This window comes from Chrysochloris asiatica, unplaced genomic scaffold, assembly GCF_000296735.1.
Source record: "Chrysochloris asiatica unplaced genomic scaffold, ChrAsi1.0 scaffold00026, whole genome shotgun sequence".
NCBI lineage: Eukaryota > Metazoa > Chordata > Mammalia > Afrosoricida > Chrysochloridae > Chrysochloris > Chrysochloris asiatica.
In genome coordinates this window covers 24,675,252-24,694,155 of record NW_006408544.1, presented here as the reverse complement: position 1 = coordinate 24,694,155, position 18,904 = coordinate 24,675,252, and the positions used below count along the sequence as shown (strand labels likewise).

At 41.4% G+C, this 18,904-nt stretch overlaps 1 protein-coding gene across 2 annotated transcripts in view; it reads left to right on the top strand.

Annotated features, from left to right (window-relative positions):
* The window catches only part of DAB1 (Dab, reelin signal transducer, homolog 1 (Drosophila)), a 452,378-nt gene that overhangs the window by 409,058 nt on the left and 24,416 nt on the right, over positions 1–18,904 (top strand). The window lies entirely within an intron of this gene.

The window sequence follows — 18,904 nt, the reverse complement described above, 5'->3', positions numbered from 1 at the left end:
ACCTTTACATTTACAACCCTCATAATCAGTCCTGATAACAATTATTCACTATTGTATCACAAGAGACCTATATGCATTCCTTTCATCAGCTTCGCCTAGACAGATTGGATACTACTCAGTGGAGATTCTACCTTCCTCCACTCCCTCTGGATCTAGGTTCCCTCTTGAAAGCTTGTAAGCCAGTTACTTCTTGCCTTTGTAGCCTCCCCGCCCCCCGATTTTGGATAGCCAACGTCCAAGTTGCCCATTCCTGTCTACTCTGTGTATGGGGTGGGAATGATCCTTGCTTTAAATAATTTTTCCCTCTTTTGAGCTACTGCATCCATAGGTGTGGGTCAAGTTCATCAAATTGTATCAGATTACTCTTTTTTTCCTCCTCTTCTTCTTCTAGTTGAGTTCTGATCATCCAGTCATTGAAGCTAGATCAAGTGGGTACTATCTGCAAGTGTGGGTGTTCTTGTACATATGCCCTCTGTTCTTATCAGCTGGATGCTTCACTCTCCACTCTAGTCCTCTATGGCTATGTCACTGACTCTGGGCCAAAGAGTCCCCAGGTCTTGCCACACTGCTGGCCAACCAGGTCTCCACCGGGGTTCATGGGAGTCTATTGAATGTTGTAGGACTTAGCTTGCAGTTTCATTGCTGTTTTTCCCTCACTTCCCCTTATTGGTAACCAACACGTGGTCACCAATCAGAGCATGTATTCCCATTGAGTCTTAGTCTTGGAAGGGGGTTTACCCTGAGGGGACCCAACCATTTGCCTTGATGTCTCTTAGGCAAGCAACTTGCTTGTTCTTGTAGTAATCAGTCAGTCTGCCTATATTGTTTTGTATTTTTCCTGTAGGTCTTTCTTTCAAGAAGTATCTTCTGTTCTTATAGCTGTTCCAGGCTTGTCTGCTTGTCCTTTCAAGTGGAAATTTCCCACCTCTGAAGATTACGGATGTGTTTCAGCATTCTACCTATAGTCTTATGTAATGCAGAGGCTCCGCAGGAAGCCTCCTTCATTGGGCACGTTGTAGCCCCATTTTAGGTATTCCAATCAGTTATAGGCAGAAGACAGACTTACAAGCTTTCTATGGTGATATTTCTGGCTATTCCTGATCTCTCACCCTCCAATGTCTATTTTATAATGGTATGCAGGGGAAACCAAGATTCAAAAGACAGCCAAGCATCTTAACATTATTTCCCCCCTTTTGCCCATTCCAACCATGTCTCAATCCCCGTATACCAGAGCCCTATTGTTCCAAGTTTGTGCATATATCATTATTTACCTCTGTCCCACTTAACCCATACAAACCTGCCTAATTTTTCTCCCATCTGCTTTATTCTCCAACATCCTTGCTTTTAAGCAACATTCTGGCCGTACTTTTTCCAGCACAAATTTATGTGTTGTTCTGGCAGTCCATGGTACTTTTAATATTGTTCTCCAACACCATCATTCAAATTGTATCAATTCTTCTGCAGTCTTCTTTTTCCATTGTCCAAATTGTACATGCATATGAGATGGTTGACAATACCATGGCTTGGGTCCAACACATCTTAGTTCTCAAAGTGACATCTTTGCTCTTTAATACTTTCAAGAGATTTTGTGCAGCAGATTTTCTTAGTGCAATAATTCATTTGATTTCTTGACTGCCCTTGTATTGATTTAGAGATCATCTGAAGACCAGATTTGATACATTAAACACTAAAGACCAAAGACCAGAATAGTTGTGGGATGACATCAAGAACATCATACTTGAAGAGAACAAAAAGTCATTAAGAAGACAAGAAAGAAGGAAAAGGTCAAAATGGATGTCAGAAGAGACTCTGAAACTTGCTCTCCAGCGTAGAGATGCTAAAGCAAATGGAAGAAATGAGGAAGTCCAAGAGCTGAACAGAAATTTTCAAAGATCAGCTCGAGAAGATAAAGGCAAATATTATAATAAAATGTGCAAAATTTGGAATCAGAAAACCAAAAAGGAAGAACAAGGTCAGCATTTCTCAAGCTGGGGGAACTGAAGAAAAAATTCAAACCTCGATTTTCATTATTGAAAGATTCTCTGGGCAAATATTGAATGATTCAGAAACATAAAGAGAAGATGGAAGGAATACACAGAGTCACTGTACCAAAAGGAAATGGTTAACCAGGACCAAGAGGCAGGTATTCAAACAAAACATGGGAACACTGTGTATTTTAAAATTTAGAAAGGAGTGCTACAAGGTTGTATTCTCTCACCATACATATTCAACCTGTATGCTGAGCAAATAATCTGAGAAGCTGGGTTATATGAAGAAAAACGTGGCATCAGGATTGGAGGAAGACTCATTAACAACCTGCGATATGCAGATGATACAACCTTGCTTGCTGAAAGTGAAGAGGACTTAAAACATTTACTGATGAAGATCAAAGAGCACAGCCTTCAGTATGCAATACATCTCAATGTAAAGAAAACAAAAATCCTCACCACTGGACCAATAAACAACATTCTTATCAATGGAAAAAAGTTTAAAGTTGTCAAAGACTTCATTCTTCTTGGACCAACTATGAACACTCACGGAAGCAGCAGTGAAGAGATCAAACGACGTATTGCATTAGGCAAATCTGCTGCACAAGACCTTTTTCAAATGTTGAAAAGGTGTCGGCTTGAGAACTAAGGTGCGCCTGACCCAAGCTATGGCATTTTTAATAACCTCACATGTTTGCAAAAGCTCGACAGTAAATAAGGAAGACCGTAAAAGAATTGATGCCTTTGAGTTATGGTATTGGAGGAGAATATTGAAAGTGCCATGGACTGCCAAAAGAACCAATAGATCCATTTTGGAAGAAGTGGAGCCAGAGTGCTCCTTAGAGGCCAAAATGGCCAAACTTTGTCTCTCATACTTTGGACATATTGTCAGAAGGAAACACTTGCTGGAGAAGGATATCATGTTTGGTAAGGTGGAGGGTCAGAAAAAAAGAGGAATACCGCCTCCCCCTCCCCCCCAAGCTGGATTGGCCAAATGGCAGCATTGATGGAGTCAAGCATGGCAACAGTAGTGAAGTTGGCCCAGGATCGGGCAGTGTTTCGTTCTGCTGTGCATAGGTCACTACGGATCGGTACCAACTCGATGGCACCTAACAACAACAACAACTTACATGGATGTTGATAGTGAATCCAAGCAAAATTAAGTCTTTGACAACTTCAATCTTTTCTCCATTTATCATGATGCTCCTTATTGGTCCAATTGTGAGGATTTTCATTTTCTTTACATTGAGGTGCAATCCATACTGAAGGCTGTAGTCTTTGATTTTCATCAGTAAGTATTTCAAGTTGCATCTAGTAAGTAAGGTTGTGTCATCTGCATATCACATGTTGTAAAGATTCTTCCTACAATCCTGATGCCACATTCTTCTAAATAGAATCCTACTTCTCATATTATGTGCTCAGCATAAAGATTGTATAAGTCTAATGAAAGGATGCATAGCTGGTACACACTTTTCCTGATTTAAAATGGTTCAGTATGTCCTTGTTCTATTTGAACAACTACCTCTTGGTCTATGTGCAGGTTCCTCATGAACACAAGTTATGTTCTGGAATACCCATTCTTCACAATGTTATCAGTAGTCTGTTATGATCCACACAGTTGAATGTGCTTGCATAGTCAATAAAACACAAGTGGACATCTTTCTGCTCCTCTGCTTGCAGCCAAGATTAATCTGATAAGAACAATGATATCCCTTATGTGTCCTTTTCTGAATTTAGCTTCACTTTCTGCCAGTTCCTTGTCAATGTCCAACTGCAATCATTTAAAAATTATCTCCAGAAAAATTTTAGTTGCATGTGATACTAATGTTATTTTCCCATGATTTCTGTATTCCATTGGGTCAGCTTTCTTTGGAATGAGCTCAGAATATCCATCTCTTTCAATTGGTTCGCCATGTAATGGTCTTCCAAATCTCTTAACATTGACCACCGAAGACCTCCAGTGTTGCATCAGTTTTTGAAACATTTCAACTTGTATTTATCAATGCCTTCAGTACAGCTTGAGAATCTTCCTTCAATAACAGTAGTTGTTCATTTGATGATACCTCCTGAAATGACTGAACATCAGCCAGTTCTTTTTGGTGCAGTACCTCTGTTATTCCTTCCATCTTCTTTTGATGCTTCCTGCATCATTCAATATTTTTCTCATAGAATTCTTCAGTATTGCAACCCAAAGCTTGAGTTGTTTCTTCAGTTCTTTCAGCTTGAGAAATGCTGAGAATGTTGTTCCCCTTTTTGTTTTTTAACTCCAGGTCTTCCCCCATTTCATTATAATGCTTTATTTTGTCTTTTCAAGCTGCCCTTTGAATTTGTTTTTCATCTCTATTACTTCATCATTTCTTCCAATCGCTTTAGCTTTTCTACATTCGAGAGCAAGTTTCAGAGTCTCTTCTGATATCCTTTTTGATCTTTTCTTTCCTTTTCGTTGTTGTTGTTATGTGCCATGGAGTTGATTCTGACTCATAGCGACCCTGTACAGGGTTTCCAAGGCTGTAAATCTTTACAGGAGCAGAAAGCCTTATCTTTCTCCCGCAGAGCAGCTGGTAGTTTCGAACTGCTGACCTTGTGGTTCGCAGCCCGATTCGTAACCACTACACTACCAGAGCTCCTTTCTTTCCTTTTAGTGGCCTTTTAAGGAGCTCTGGTAGCATAGTAGTTATGAAACGGGCTGCTAACCTCAGGGTCGGCAGTTCGAAACTACCAGCCGTTCCACGTGAGAAAGATGAGGCTTTCTGCTCCCGTAAAGATTTACAGCCTCAGAAACCGACTCCACGGTACTTACCAACAACAACAAGTGGCCTTTTACTTTCTTCATGTATGATGTTGTTGATGTCATCCCACAGCTCTTCTTTGTTCAATCATTAGCACCTAATGCCTGAAATCTGTTCTTGAGATGGCCTGTAATCGCAAGGTTATATTTTGACTCTGATGGATTTGTTTTACTTTTTTTCAGCTTCAGCCTAATTTGCATATAGGGAACTGATGGTCTGTTCCTCAGGCAGCCCCTAGCCTTGTTTAGGTTTTTGTTACTGACCTTCTTCATCATCTCTGCGAAGAGATGTAGTCAGTTTGATTCTTGTGCGTTCCATCTAGTGAGGTCCACATGTATAGTCCACATTTATGTTGTTGAAAAAAAAGGTATTTGCAATGAAGAAAGTCATTGAGCTTGCAAAATTCTATCATTCGATCTCCAGCATCATTTCTATCAACAACTTTCACATTTTAATCATCAGTAATTCACCAGTAATTATTAGTGCATCTGGATTACATGTTTTATTCATTTCAGACTGAAGTATTTGGTAAAATTCTTCAATTTCATCTTTTCTGGCTTTAGTGGTTGGTGCGTAAATTTGAATAATAGTGATATTAACTGGCCTTGCTAGTTGTTATTGTTGTTAAGTGCCGTCAAGTCAGTTCCAACCCATAGTGACTCTGTATAGGGTTTCTGAGGAGCAACTGGTGAGCTTGAATCGCTGACCTTACAGTTCAAACAGCTTTGCAGTCTGGCGCATTAACCCACAGTGCCACACCAGGACTCCGGTCTTACTGGTCATGTGGATATTATTCAATCACAGACAACGTTGCTCTTAAAGATAGATCTTGGAATGTTCTTTTTTTTTTTTTAACAAGGAATGAGATACCATTCTTCTTCACTTGCTTGTTGCCAGCATAGTAAATCATACAATTGTCCCATTCAAAATGGCCAATACCAGGCCATTGTAGCTTAGTAATCTCTAGGGTATGTTTCATTTTGGACAATTTGAATTTTCCTAGATTCATACTTTGTACGTTCTATCTTCCCATTATTAATGGATGTTTGCAGCTCTTTCTTCTCATTTGGGGTTGTGCCCCATCAGAAAATGTAGGTCCTGAAAGCTTTGCTCCATCCACATCATTAAAGTCAGCTCTATGTTGAAGATGCAGCTCTTCTCCAGTCATATTTTTAATGTCTTCCCGCCCGAGGGACTCACCTCCAGTACTATACCAGACAATGTTCCGCTGACATATAAGGTTTTCAGTGGCTGACCATTCAGAAGTTGTCCACCTCTCTTTCTTCCTTGTCTTTTTTGTTCTCGAAGTTCTGCAGAAACCTTTCCATCATCTGTGACCCTGCTGATATTTACAATACCAATGGCATAGCTTCCAGCATCACAGCAACACACAAGTCACCACAGTATGACAAACTGAATGACAACTGATGGTCCAAAATACCTAGGGAACCTCTATTCTTTCCTCTGATTCTTGAGGTGGCACTGAGAAGATTTTGGGGAAATACAAGCTTCTGATAGACTGCTAGCTGGAATATAGTACTCACCTGGAAACTTCAAGATCCCATGCTACTCAGATGTATAACTTTTAGGAGCTTGGCACACAAAGCCTGCCTATAAATCAGCAAAATCCCATTTTCTCCTTCCACCTCAGTCAGAAGGAGGCGAAGGCAGCAAGCTGGGCAAGGACAGAAGTCAGCTCTCCACAGACTTTTAAAGACCTAATGAATGATAGATGTGCTGACTCAAGGTGTGAGAGGTTCTCTATCCAAGGGGAAACTGAAGGGGCGAGAGCATACCACTAGCAGCGATTGTGAGGGGCATGCTATACTTAGCGATTGACAAAAATATTTATTCTGTTTACCAAATATTCTTTGAAACATATATGCTATTCTTAAAACAGAAGGGCAAATATACATTATAGCAGCATTTCAGGTATATTAGAAATTGGTAGAATACCAAACACCTTCACTTGTTTCCAAGGCAGTAAGTGCTTGCCTTGAAAATGACCAAAGATAGTCTTAAACAAAAAAACATACCCAGTGCTGTCAAGATACTTTTGACTCATAACGGTCCCATATGTTAAAGAATAGAAATTTTCTTGCCTATACTCTTTAAAGTCAGGTTTTTCTTTCTTAGCATCACTGGCTGGTGTCAAATTGCTAATCTTGAAGCTAGCAGTCAAGAGCAAACTTTCCGCGCCACAAAGGGACCTAAGGTGGTAGTTCTGCTTCTTATACACAACTTAAAGCACCTTAAAGGCATGTTGTTTCTTTTTTCTTTACCCATTTATTTAAAAATCTGTGGCTTAATCTTTCTCTCCTCTATTTTTATAAATGGCAAATCGAGTTTGAATATTTTAGAATACAAAATCTTCTTGCATTTTTCTATAAATAATTGCATTTAATTACATAGTATTAGAAGCAAATTCTTGCCACCAAATATAAACCTTGCTTTTATTCAAAGTAAATTAAAAATTCATACCCTGTTCTGAAATAGTTATAGTTATTCCTCATGAGCCAAGAGATTATTTTTGATTTTTAGAAGAAACAGCTTGGCAACTATTGGCTCTAACTTACCGTTTAAAATCTTCAGGGAACCTGAAAATGTATTTAATTGTTAAGCTTCTTAATGGAATCTGTTTTCCCCATCTCTAAAATGGAATGGTAGTGGGGATGAATTTTCTTACATAAAAGATCTATTGAAATCTCCTTTTGTTGTTGTTAAGTGCTGTCGAGTTGACTCCAACCCATAGCAACCCTGTATAGGGCTTCCAAGGATGAACCGCAGACCTTGCAGTTCAAATGGCTTTGCAGTCGCGAATTAACCCACAGTGCCATACCAGGACTCCTAGGAAGGGTATAATACTGTTGCCATTTGTAGTAAGAATAACTATTTTCCACTGTAAATGCACTATCCTTCTAAGCTGTTAATCGTGTGTTCTAAACATCCATGCTTTGCATCTATTACTGAATCAATAAAGATACACTAGAGTGCATGATGGGAACTTCAAGGCATCAAATTTAAGCAATCTGCAGCTGTGGTCATTCCAAATATTCACCTGGTTCCTACCACATGCCGGGTCCTATTCTAGATGCTTGAGGTACATCCAGAAATGCAACAGCTGGATACTTCTGCTTGCTAAGAGCCTTCTCTTCTCTTCTCTTCTCTTCTCTTTTCTTGTAGAGACAGGCAATAAACATAAATGCATATAACTCACGTATTATGTTGGAAAGTGAGAAAAACAGTTGCCTCCTATTCAGCTCTGACTCATGGTGTCTCCATGCGTGTAAAGTAGAACTGTGTTCCATAGGATTTTCAATGGCTGGTTTTTCAAAAGTAGGTCTTCTGATGTGCCTGTGGGTTGGTTTGAACTGCCAACCTTTGAGACAGGAGCTGAGTGTGAGAACTTTATACGACTCAGTGATTCTGAAAAGCGATGAATGGCATGGGAAAATGATGAAGTAGAGTGGAACATGAGGATTAGTAGTTCAGGCAGATGGTGGGTGTCGTGACAGGTTGTGGCCAGGGAGCTCATGCAGTAATGTGGTGTGAAAGGTACAAGCAGGAGTCAAGTTTCAGGGTATTTCTTGCCATGGAATGCCTTGGCCCTCCAACTCTCCGTTTGCCTTTGTATAAACAAGAGAGGGGACTAGGTGTCATTTTGCATCTCTTCCAGTTGTTAAATGTGATTAAATGCTCCCAAAGACCTGTGTGTGTCAGACACAGTACTGTGCCAGATGAGGGCCTTGGAGACCTCAGTTTCAGTCTTGCTACTTGCCCAGTTTGTGTTGCAAATCTAGGCAAGTCACTTCCTAGCATTCAGACTCGGTTTCCTCAGCTGTTAAATAAAATTGATAGATTCCCTCCAACATTTCATTTTTCAGAATGTGAAGCACATACTAGTTTCAATCAACATGTTTTAGCTTTCTCACTCTACTTAACTTATGCTGCTAGACAAAACTAGACTGCAGTTTAGGTGTTGAACTGTCTGCTCTTTCCCTGCCTTAAATGACCTAACAGCCTATGTAGCTATTGAATTTCATTCTACCTGTCACCTATTGTCCAAGCTGTGATAAAGAAACAGGGAAATGAACTGGGGATGCAGTACAATGCACCAGCTGCTGCCGGCTTTTGAATCTGATAGGCTGGGTTTAAAACTTGATTCTGTCATTTATTTATAAGATTCAGACTCTTAGACACATTGCTTAACCTGTGAGAGCCAGAGTTTCTTCCTCTCTACAACAGAACGGAAAACAATCCTTCCCTTATAACAACATCATGAGGATTAAATGAGAAAATAAAGTTAAGTATCTTGAAAAAGAATGCTGGCTCATTGTAGATATTTGGCATGGAAACGGCTGCTGTTATCATTATATCTCTTGATTACTAATGTAGAAGAAAATATTTCCTACCTTTGTCTTCTTGGAATCAAAAGAAAAATAATTCACTTTAAAAGTCAAGCACAAGTACAGGATAAAATAAAGTTCAGGTCTTCAGCCACTTAATAGTTCATGACCGAGGCGGTCTGGACACATGAATGCCAGCTCTGCCCCTTACCAGCTGCATTATATTCAGCTAACTCTCAGAGACCTTGTGTACATCTGTTTATAGAATAGGGATGATAATAATTCTACTTGACAGAGCTGATATGGGGATGAAACCAAATCAGTTGCTGTCAAGTCAGTACAACTCATGGAGACCCCATGTGTGCCAGAGTAGAACTGTAATCTCTAAAGTTTTTAATGCCTCATAATTTGGAGTCCTGATGTGGCACTGTGGGTTAATACACTGGATTATAAGATAAGTTTGAACCACAAGGTCAGTGGTTCAAGCTCACCAGCCACTCCTTGGAAACCCTATACAGGATTACTGAGTCAGAAGCAACTCAATGGCATTTAACAGCAGCAACTGTTTTGGAAGTGGATTGTCTGGCCTTTTCTGCACACTGCCTCTGGGTAGACTGAAACCTCCAACCTTTCAGGTAGCAGCTGACTACACTGGCCCATGTACACGTCTCAGGGTTTCCCATTATGAGGATTACTGGACTTAATACACTTAGACAACATACAAGGCAGTGCCTGGCCATGTTTGCATAAGTAAAGCCCTCAACTTAAAAAGCATATAACTCACGTACTGTGTTGGAAAGTGAGGAAACCAGTTGCTGTCTATTCAGCTCTGATGCATGGTTTCTCTATGAGTGTAGAGTAGAACTGTGTCCCATAAGGTTTTCAATGGCTGGTTTTTTAAATCAGCTTTGAAATAATGTTCACTGCTATGCTCTGCAAGAACCTGGACTGTGTCACTCATAAGCTATGTTAAGTGCTATTGAGTTGGTTCCAACCCATTGAGACCCTGTATAGCATTTCTAAGAGCAAATGATGGGTTGGAACTGCCGGCCTTGCAGCTAGCAGCCCAGTGCATATCTTACAGCACCACACTAGTGTGCTAGAACTCCCATAAATTATGTAGCTGTGTTTAAGGATGCCCTTTTTTTGCCTGCCATTTCACATCTATGAGTACATAACAAATAACTATATAATAGCTGCCACAGAGGCTGGTTGTAAGAATCAACTTCATTCAAATGTGAACTCTACTAGGGCATTAGGCAAATCTGCTGCACAAGACCTCTTTAAAGTGTTCAAGAGCAAAGATGTCAGTTTGAGGATTAAGGTGTGCCTTTCCCAAACCATGCTATTTTTAATAATCTCATATGCCTGTGAAAGTTGGACAATGGATAAGGAAGACTGTAGAAAAATTAATGCATTTGAGTTGTGGTGTTGGAGACAAATATTGAAAGTACCATGGACTGCCAAAAGAACAAGCCAATCTGTGTTGGAAGAAGTACAGTCAGAATGCTCCTCAGAAGCCAGTATGGGGAAACTTCAACTCTCATACTTTGGACATATAATCAGGGTGGACCAGTCCCTAGAGAAGGACATCATGGTTGGTAAAGTGAAGTGTCAGGAAAAAAAGAGGAAGATCCCCAACAAAATGGATTGGCACAATGGCAACAGTAAAGGGCTCAAGCATAGCAATGGCTGAGGTTGGCACAGGACTGGGCAGTGTTTCATTCTGTTATCATAAGGTCACTGTGAGTCGGTACCAAAGTGACGGCACCTAACAACAACAGCTACAATAATTTGGGCAAGGCTTTTTGACTATTTTGTCCTTCACTCCATCTCCAGAGAAGAAAACAGTGGCTGGCACCCAGCAGGGAAATGTTTAAGTGAATCGATCAATCAGATGAGGTATGTAGCTAGCAGGTATCATATAAGTTGCAGAGTTCAATATAAATGTTAAGAGGAGTCCCACTGTTTGAAATATTTTTCATATGTTTTAGTCTGTTTTTGTCCCTCTTTTTTTTCCATATAATGTAGGCTGTCCCAAGTGCTACCCTCAGGTTATAAATTGTGATTTAATTATCAACACTTTAAAAAAAAAAGTCTAACAGCAAGGTGTTTCCTTTCACTTCCCAGCAAGGAAATGTATGACTGATATGAACTTGTGGCATAAACAGATGCTTCTTGGCACCTCCTCCCTCCGCTGTTGAACATTAATGAGTAAATGGCTAATAAGCTGTTATGTGGCTGCAGTGACAGCCACTAAGTGGCTTCCCTTGTCTGATGATTCCACAGGCCTGACACAGAGGTGTCCTATCAGTATACTCATAGTGCCACATGGTCGAGAGCCTTACCTGAGAGACCACAGGCCTAGGGAGAACCCAGGCTGCAAGGACCCCACCTTTCAGGAAAAGACAAGACCTGCATGTTCCCCAACATGATACTCAATTACCCTGTGATGCCTTTTGTGTGTGTGTGAATGTTGTTCTTTGGTCTGGAGCAGATGGCATAAAGCCAGAGGGACATGCTAATAACTCTCTCCAGAAAAGTGTGCACAACCCATCTGTTATTTTCTCATACTGAGAGAGAGAGAGAGAGAGAGAGGAAAAAAGAGGGAGAGAAAGAGACAGGGGAACCTGCCACCAACAGGAAAATCATCAAAAATCAGAGCCCTATGAGATTTGGAGTTTCATCACACACTTAGAAACAAACAGTTCTAGCCTATGACTTGTCCACCTCCTTGTAGGGCCTTCATCCGGGCTCAAGCTTTTAAGGAACACCTGTTGTATGCTAGGAACTGTGCATACAACACAGAAAGAAGAGGGAGGAAATAAAAGATCCCTGCCAGCTGATGGCTTGTGGCTTGTAGTTTAATATTGTTGTTGTGGAGTGCCATCGAGTAAGTTCTGACTGATAGTGATCCTGTATAAGGTTTCTGAGGAGCAGCTGGTGGGTTTGAACTGCCGACCTTGTGGTTCATAGTCCAGTGCCAAAATAATTAGGCAATGACCACGCAGGGGGCCATGATAGAGCGGCACACCAGGGACTGTGGACAACTAACTCAGCCTACAGGAAGGGAAGGCCTTCAGCTAAGGTGACTATGAACTGAGTCTCAAAGACCAAAGAAGGTTGGCCACAGGAAGTGGGAGACAGCTTTCTAGGCAGATGGACTAGCAGAGATATGAGAGAGCAGGATACTTTTTGTATAGACTAAAGTTCAAGCTCAAGAGATTGAAGATGCTGCTGACAGAGCATCCAAACTTAGGAATCTGAGTTTTGTGCTAAAAAGCAATGGGACGGTATGCATTGTAGAAAGGTCTTCTGGACCAACAAGGAGGTTGGAATAGAAGTTGAGCAAACATGGTGGCTGGGACATCTGTGTAGGGTCTCAAGCCTCCCCATCCATTCACCAAAAAGGAGTCAGGACTGGTGGTTGGAAGACTCTTCAGCAGATCTCTACCTTATCCGATCCAAAACCAAACCCAAACACACTTCTGTCAAGTCGATTCCATCTCATAGCATCCCAACAGGACAGACTCGATCTGCTCCGTGGGGTTTCCCAAGCTGTAGCACGTAGGGCTGGTAACCACAAGGTCAGCAGTTTGAGTCCACCAGCCACTTCGCAGGAAAAAGATGAGGCTTTCTGCTCCTGTAAAGGTTTACAGCCTCAGAATCCCTACACAGGGCCACTATTAGTCGGAACTGACTCCATGGCACATAACACCAACACCACCAATCTTTGTGGGAGCCGGCCGCCTCATCTTTCTCCTGCTAGCAGGCCCAGTAACCCCTTTTTATAACAAACATTTCATAATGTCTCCTTTAATACATTGAAAGAGATTATATACTTGATTATTTATGATCTAAGTCCTGTTATGGCACTGTAGGATAAGCACTGTACCACAAGGTTGATTTGAATCACAAGGTCGATGATTCAAGCTCACCAGCTGCTCCTCAGAAGCCCTCTATAGAGTCACTATGAGTTGAAACCAACTCCACAGCACTTAGCAACAAAAACCGTGTTATTTGTAGATAATGTGTAACCTACCTACACTGTTTTTCAAAACTCAATAAAATGCCCCAAGTATAAAGAGAAATAAACAAAATTAACTTATAGCTAAAAGATACATATTTCAGTAAGGAAATATTCAGGTGCAACCATACTAGTATTCACAGTTATACATAAATAAGACCAGCACGGAAGGTCCCAGGTACTAGTTCAGACTGATTCCTGAATGTTAGTTCTGGGACCGAACAACTCCAAAAGTACTACCATCTAGGACCACTTTCCCGTGTGATGAATAACTCTTTGACAGTGTTCCAAAAAAGATACAATGTCTCCTCAATGTGCACACTCTTTCCATTCCTGGAAAAGTTGTTATGTTGTTAGGTACCATCAAGTCAGTACCGATTCATAGCGACCCTATGTACAACAGAAGGAAACACTGCCTGGTCCTGGGCCAATCTCACAATTGTTGTCACGTTCAAGCCCGTTGATGCTGCCACTTTGCCAATCCATCTCGCTAGGGGTCTTCCTCTTTTTCTCTGACCCTCCACCTTACCAAACATGTTATCCCACTCCAGCGATTGGTCCTTCCTGACAATATGTCCAAAGTATGAGAGATGAAGTTTGGCCATCCTTGCCTCCAAGGAGCATTCTGGCTGCACTTCTTCCAACACATATCTGTTGGTTCTTTTGGCAGCCCATGGCCACTTTTAATATTCTCGTCTACCACCACAACTCAAAGGGATCAATTCTTGTACAGTCTTCCTTATTCACTGTCCAGCTATCGCATGCATATGAGGTTATTGAAAATACCATGGCTTGGGTCAGACGCACCTTAGTCCTCAAGCTGACATCTTTACGCTTCAACACTTTAAAAATTTATTGGGCAACAGATTTGCCTAATGCAATACGTCATTTGATTTCTTGACTGCTGCTTGCATGAGTGTTGATAGTTGATCCAAGAAGAATGAAGTCCTTGGCAACTTCAATCCTTTCTCTGTTGATAAGAATGCTGTTTCTTGGTCCAGTGGTGAGGAATTTTGTTTTCTTTACATTGGGGTGTAATCCATACTGAAAGCTGTGTTCTTTGATCTTCATCAGTAAGTATTTTAAGTCCCCTCCACTTTTACCAAGCAAGGTTGTATCATCTGCATATCGCAGATTGTTAATGGGTCTTCCTCAAATTCTAATGCCACTTTTTCTTCATATAACCAGCTTCTTGGATTATTTACTCAGCATACAGGTTGAATAAGTATGGTGAAAGAATACAACCCTGTAAGTGCATTTAAAACTGAAAACTCTGCATTTCCATAATTATGAGTTGGGTCTAGGCTCATCTAGTCATAAACAAGATGTGAGACAATTCCTGGTTGTATGTGTTTGTCTCACACATTATAGGAAGCAAATTAAATCGGTGTTTCTCAGTTCCTCAAGTGCCGGTAGCATCCTGCCCCCCATCATGATAATCAAAACACCAAACCGATTGCCTTTCAATCAGTTCCAACTTGTGGTAGCAACCAGATGTGTGTCCAGACAGAACGTATTCCATAGGGTTTTCAATAGCTGATTTTTTTGGAAAGTAAATCACCAGGACTTTTTTTGGTGGTTCCTTTGTGTAGAGTCGAACTTCCAATCTTTCACTTAGCAGCCAAGGGTGTTAATGGTTTGCATCCCCCAAGGACTCCAACCTAACACCAAACAAAACAAAACAAAACAAAAACACAGAAGCAAGACCCATTGCCATTGAGTCAATTCTGATTTATGATGATTCCAAGTGTGAGAAAATAGAAATGCTCTCTAGGCTTTTCTCGTTTGTAATCATTGTGGAAGCAAATTACCAGGCTTTTCTTCCAAGGTCACTGTGTGGACTCAAACTGCCAAACTTTAGATTAGTTGTTGTTGTTTTTATGTGCCATCGAGTCGGTTCTGACTCATAGCGACCCTAGGGTTTCCAAGGAGCAGCTGGTGAGCTTGAACCATCCACCTTGATGCATAACACCATAAACCATTGTGCCACACATTCTCCTGTTACCCTCTAGAGGGCAGTACCACTCCCACTGAAAACCAGTGAGCCTCATCAAAGTAAATCAGAAAGACAAACAATATTGACAAATTCTTAGTCTGTTGTTAGGTTCAAGCCACTAGATTATGAGGTGAGAGATGAGGTAAAGTAAGTTCCACATTTTAAATATGAGCAACGATGCTTGTTTGGCTGTCTTAGTGCAGTTTAGCTAATGCAATCTTAGAGGGATATTCTATATTTTGTTTGCGGATACCCCGGTCTCACTGCATAAGAACCTTCAACACTGCTAGATTAATCATCAGGTAACCATATGTCCTGTCTCTGCCCCGTGGGAGACTCATCTCGAGGCAGTGTGCCATGAGGGACAAAATGATCCTTGCAAGGAAATGGCCTGACTTTGAATGTCAGCTTATCAATCTAACATGAGGGCTCATTGTCCTCGGCTCCCAGGAGTTGAAGGGCAGATAGATGTGAGAAGCCACAGATTGAGCATGAATAAGTCCCCTTCCTAAGACCTCTCTGGTCTCACTAGAGTTGTCGGCATGACCTATGTCATGGCTAATGCCACAGTACCTGCCCACCATCCCCTTAGAAGTTGCTAAGATACCTTTTGCATGCACCACTCCTCTTTTTCTGGTCTCACTACAACTGTACCTGCAAATTCCTTCTGGTAACCTTGGAAATGCTTGTGTGGAGTAACTAGCTTCTCCACCCTCTGGTCCTTGGTCTGGTCATCTTTCTCCCAGAGCCCACAACACATGCAAGTCACCATTGTGTCCCCTGAAAACGATGGGAACACAGGCAGTTGAGCCTGTAGTGTGTGAAACCAGGCCCTCTGAATGTGCTTAGATGAGAAATCAGTCCTGGACCTCTGCTTGAGGCAGTGTGGCACAGAGGAAAGAATACCAGGTTTGGGAGCAGATGACTTTAATCACATCCTCTTACCAGCTGTATGACCTTGAGCAAGTACTTTTCTTCTGTTTCCTCATTCTTAAAATGTGGATAATACCTACCCTGCAGGGATTTTGTTAAAATGCAAAGCACCTAATATTATACCTGCATTTAATAAGTAGAAATGATCCCTGTTACTGTTAAACTATACATCTTACCTGAAAGAAATAATACAGCAAAGAATTCTGAGGATAGTAGATTATATGCACCCTCTGGAGTTTTGTAGTTGCCAACCTGTGCCACTGTATTAGGTGCCCAATAGCCTCTAAAATTTTTAATCTCTAAGGAGCTCTGGTAGCGTAGTGGTTACGAATCGGGCTGTGAACCTTAAGGTCAGCGGTTCAAAACTACCAGCAGCTCCGCGGGAGAAAGATGAGGCTTTCTACTCCCATAAAGATTTACACCCTCGGAAACCCTGTACAGGGTCACTATGGGTCGGAACCGACTCGACGGCACTTAACAACAACAACAACAATAGATAGTAACTATCAGTAGCTATCAATCCTTGCATGGCTTACCTATCAAGCCAGGTATTAAGTATTTTATAGGCTCACTAACCACATGCTTACTGTGTACTAGGTGTCATGTTCAACACCTGAAATGTATTGTTCTTCTTCAGTGCTGACAAGTGAGTTCCGACTCATAGTGACCCTGTATAGGATTTCTGAGGAGCTGCTGTTGAGTTTGAACCACTGACTTTGTAGTTCAAATGGATCTTGAGGTCAAGTGCTTGTCCTACAGCTCCACACCAGGACTTCCTGAAATAACCCTCAGTCCAACCCAGTGAGATAAATCCCCATTATCATCAAGTCAATTCCAACTCATACTGACCCTATATAGAGTTCCTTAGGAGCGGCTGGTGGGTTTCAACTGCTGACGTTGAAGTTTGCAGTCCAGTGCTTATCCTAAAGCTCCACACCAGGATTCCACCCAGTTGTTGTTAAGTGCTGTCAAATTATACTGATTCGTAGCAACCCTGTATAGGGTTTCCAAGGTGCAACTGGTGGGTTTGAACCACCAACATTGTGGTTAGCAGTCCAGTGCAGATCATACAGCACCACACGGGACTGTGTCCAATGAGATAGCAGATAGTTTAAGTCTGTTTTACACATATGGAAACTAGACCCTCAGAGGCTTAAAATCTCTCCCTAAATTATGTTGATAACAAGTTTGGGAATTAATCTTGGCTTCTAAGACTCCAGAATTCTAACTTTTACTCACTATGTGTACTACCTCACTCCTGAGAAGGAAAATATTACAGCCTAGCTTTGCAACAAAGAAACCCAACCAAAGAGAACGTAAGAAGTTCGGAATGTCTTACACTTACAAAGGATGAGGGAGATTCAAACTCAGAGTTGCCTGGTTTCCAGTGCCCACATCTTTTTTGTTGTTGTTAGGTGCTGTCTAGTTGGTTCTGACTTATAGTTACGTCATGCATAACCAATGAAACGCTGTCTTCTTCCCAATCCTTGCTTTGCTTTGAGTCCATTGTTGCAGCCACTGTCAGTCCATCCCACTGAAGGTCTTCCCTCCAGTTTTTCCCTGACCCTTTACTTAACAGCTCTCAGAATATTGTTATGGTTGTCCTGAATATCTTCGAGGTTTACTCTCACCACATTGTGGTTTGTGCTTATGAACCATCTCCTGAGAATGAATTTCCCTGACCACATCTGCCAACTCCTTCCCATAAACCATCTGAAACAGCATATAATCTCTCTTTGGCCCTACCTCCTACCCAGCTTTCTTTCATTTTCTTCATCTCAGTTACTAACTTCTTTTTTAAGTTTTTATTGTGAATTGAGTGATAGTTTACATGGGAGAACATCAGCTTTACATACATCTTATTATATTTAGTTTCATTGCAATGATTACAACCCCTGTATGCATCATCATTCAGTAGCATTTGCTTCTAATCCCTCTGTTATGTTTGGTTTGGTTTGGTTTGGTTTTGGATGTACACGAAAGCACTCAGGAATATATAATCATTCAAACAACCAGAGAGTATACCCTACACACCAGCCCCCTGGCCACCAGGACACAGCCCCTCTCCCTCCTTGAGTCTAGAGTTCCCAACCACTCCGTCTCTGCCTCCATCTCTGGTGTCACTGCTTCTCTGGATAGGGTCCGCACTCTGCTCTTCTCCCTTGATGGTCCCAGGGTCCTCTGTTCCTGGACTGCAAGATCAACTACTCCCCTCCATATGTTACAAAATGTCTGCCTTTATATTTGCAATACTTACAATCAGCCCTGATAGCAATTATTCACTATTGAACCACAAGAGTCTTATCACCATCTCCTTTCACCAGTTCTGTCTAGGCAGGTTGGAAACCACTCAGTGGAGATTCTACCTTCTGCTGCATCCTCTGAAACTAAGCTCCCTCTTGAAAACTTGTAATCCAGTGACTTCGTGCCTTTGTTGTCCCCCCACCCCCATTTTGGGTAGCCAATGTCTAAGTTGCCCAACCCTGTCAGCCCTGTGCACAGAGAGGATGGGATGATCCTTGCTGTAAAGATTTGTTCCCTCTTTTGAGCTACTACATCCATAAGTATAGGTCAAGTTAATCAAATTGTAGCAGATTACACTTTTTTTCTCTCTTCTTTTTTTCCTCTAGCTGAGTTCTGATCATCCAGCCATTGAAGTTAGGTTAAATGGGTACTATCTGCAAGTTTGGGCATTCTTGTGCCTCTTCCCTCACTTCATATTAGCTGGACGCTTCACTCTCCGCTCTAGTCCTCTGTGACTATGTCCCTGTCCGTGGTTTCAGGAATCCCCAGGTCTCACTATACTGCTGTCAAGCAGGTCAGGA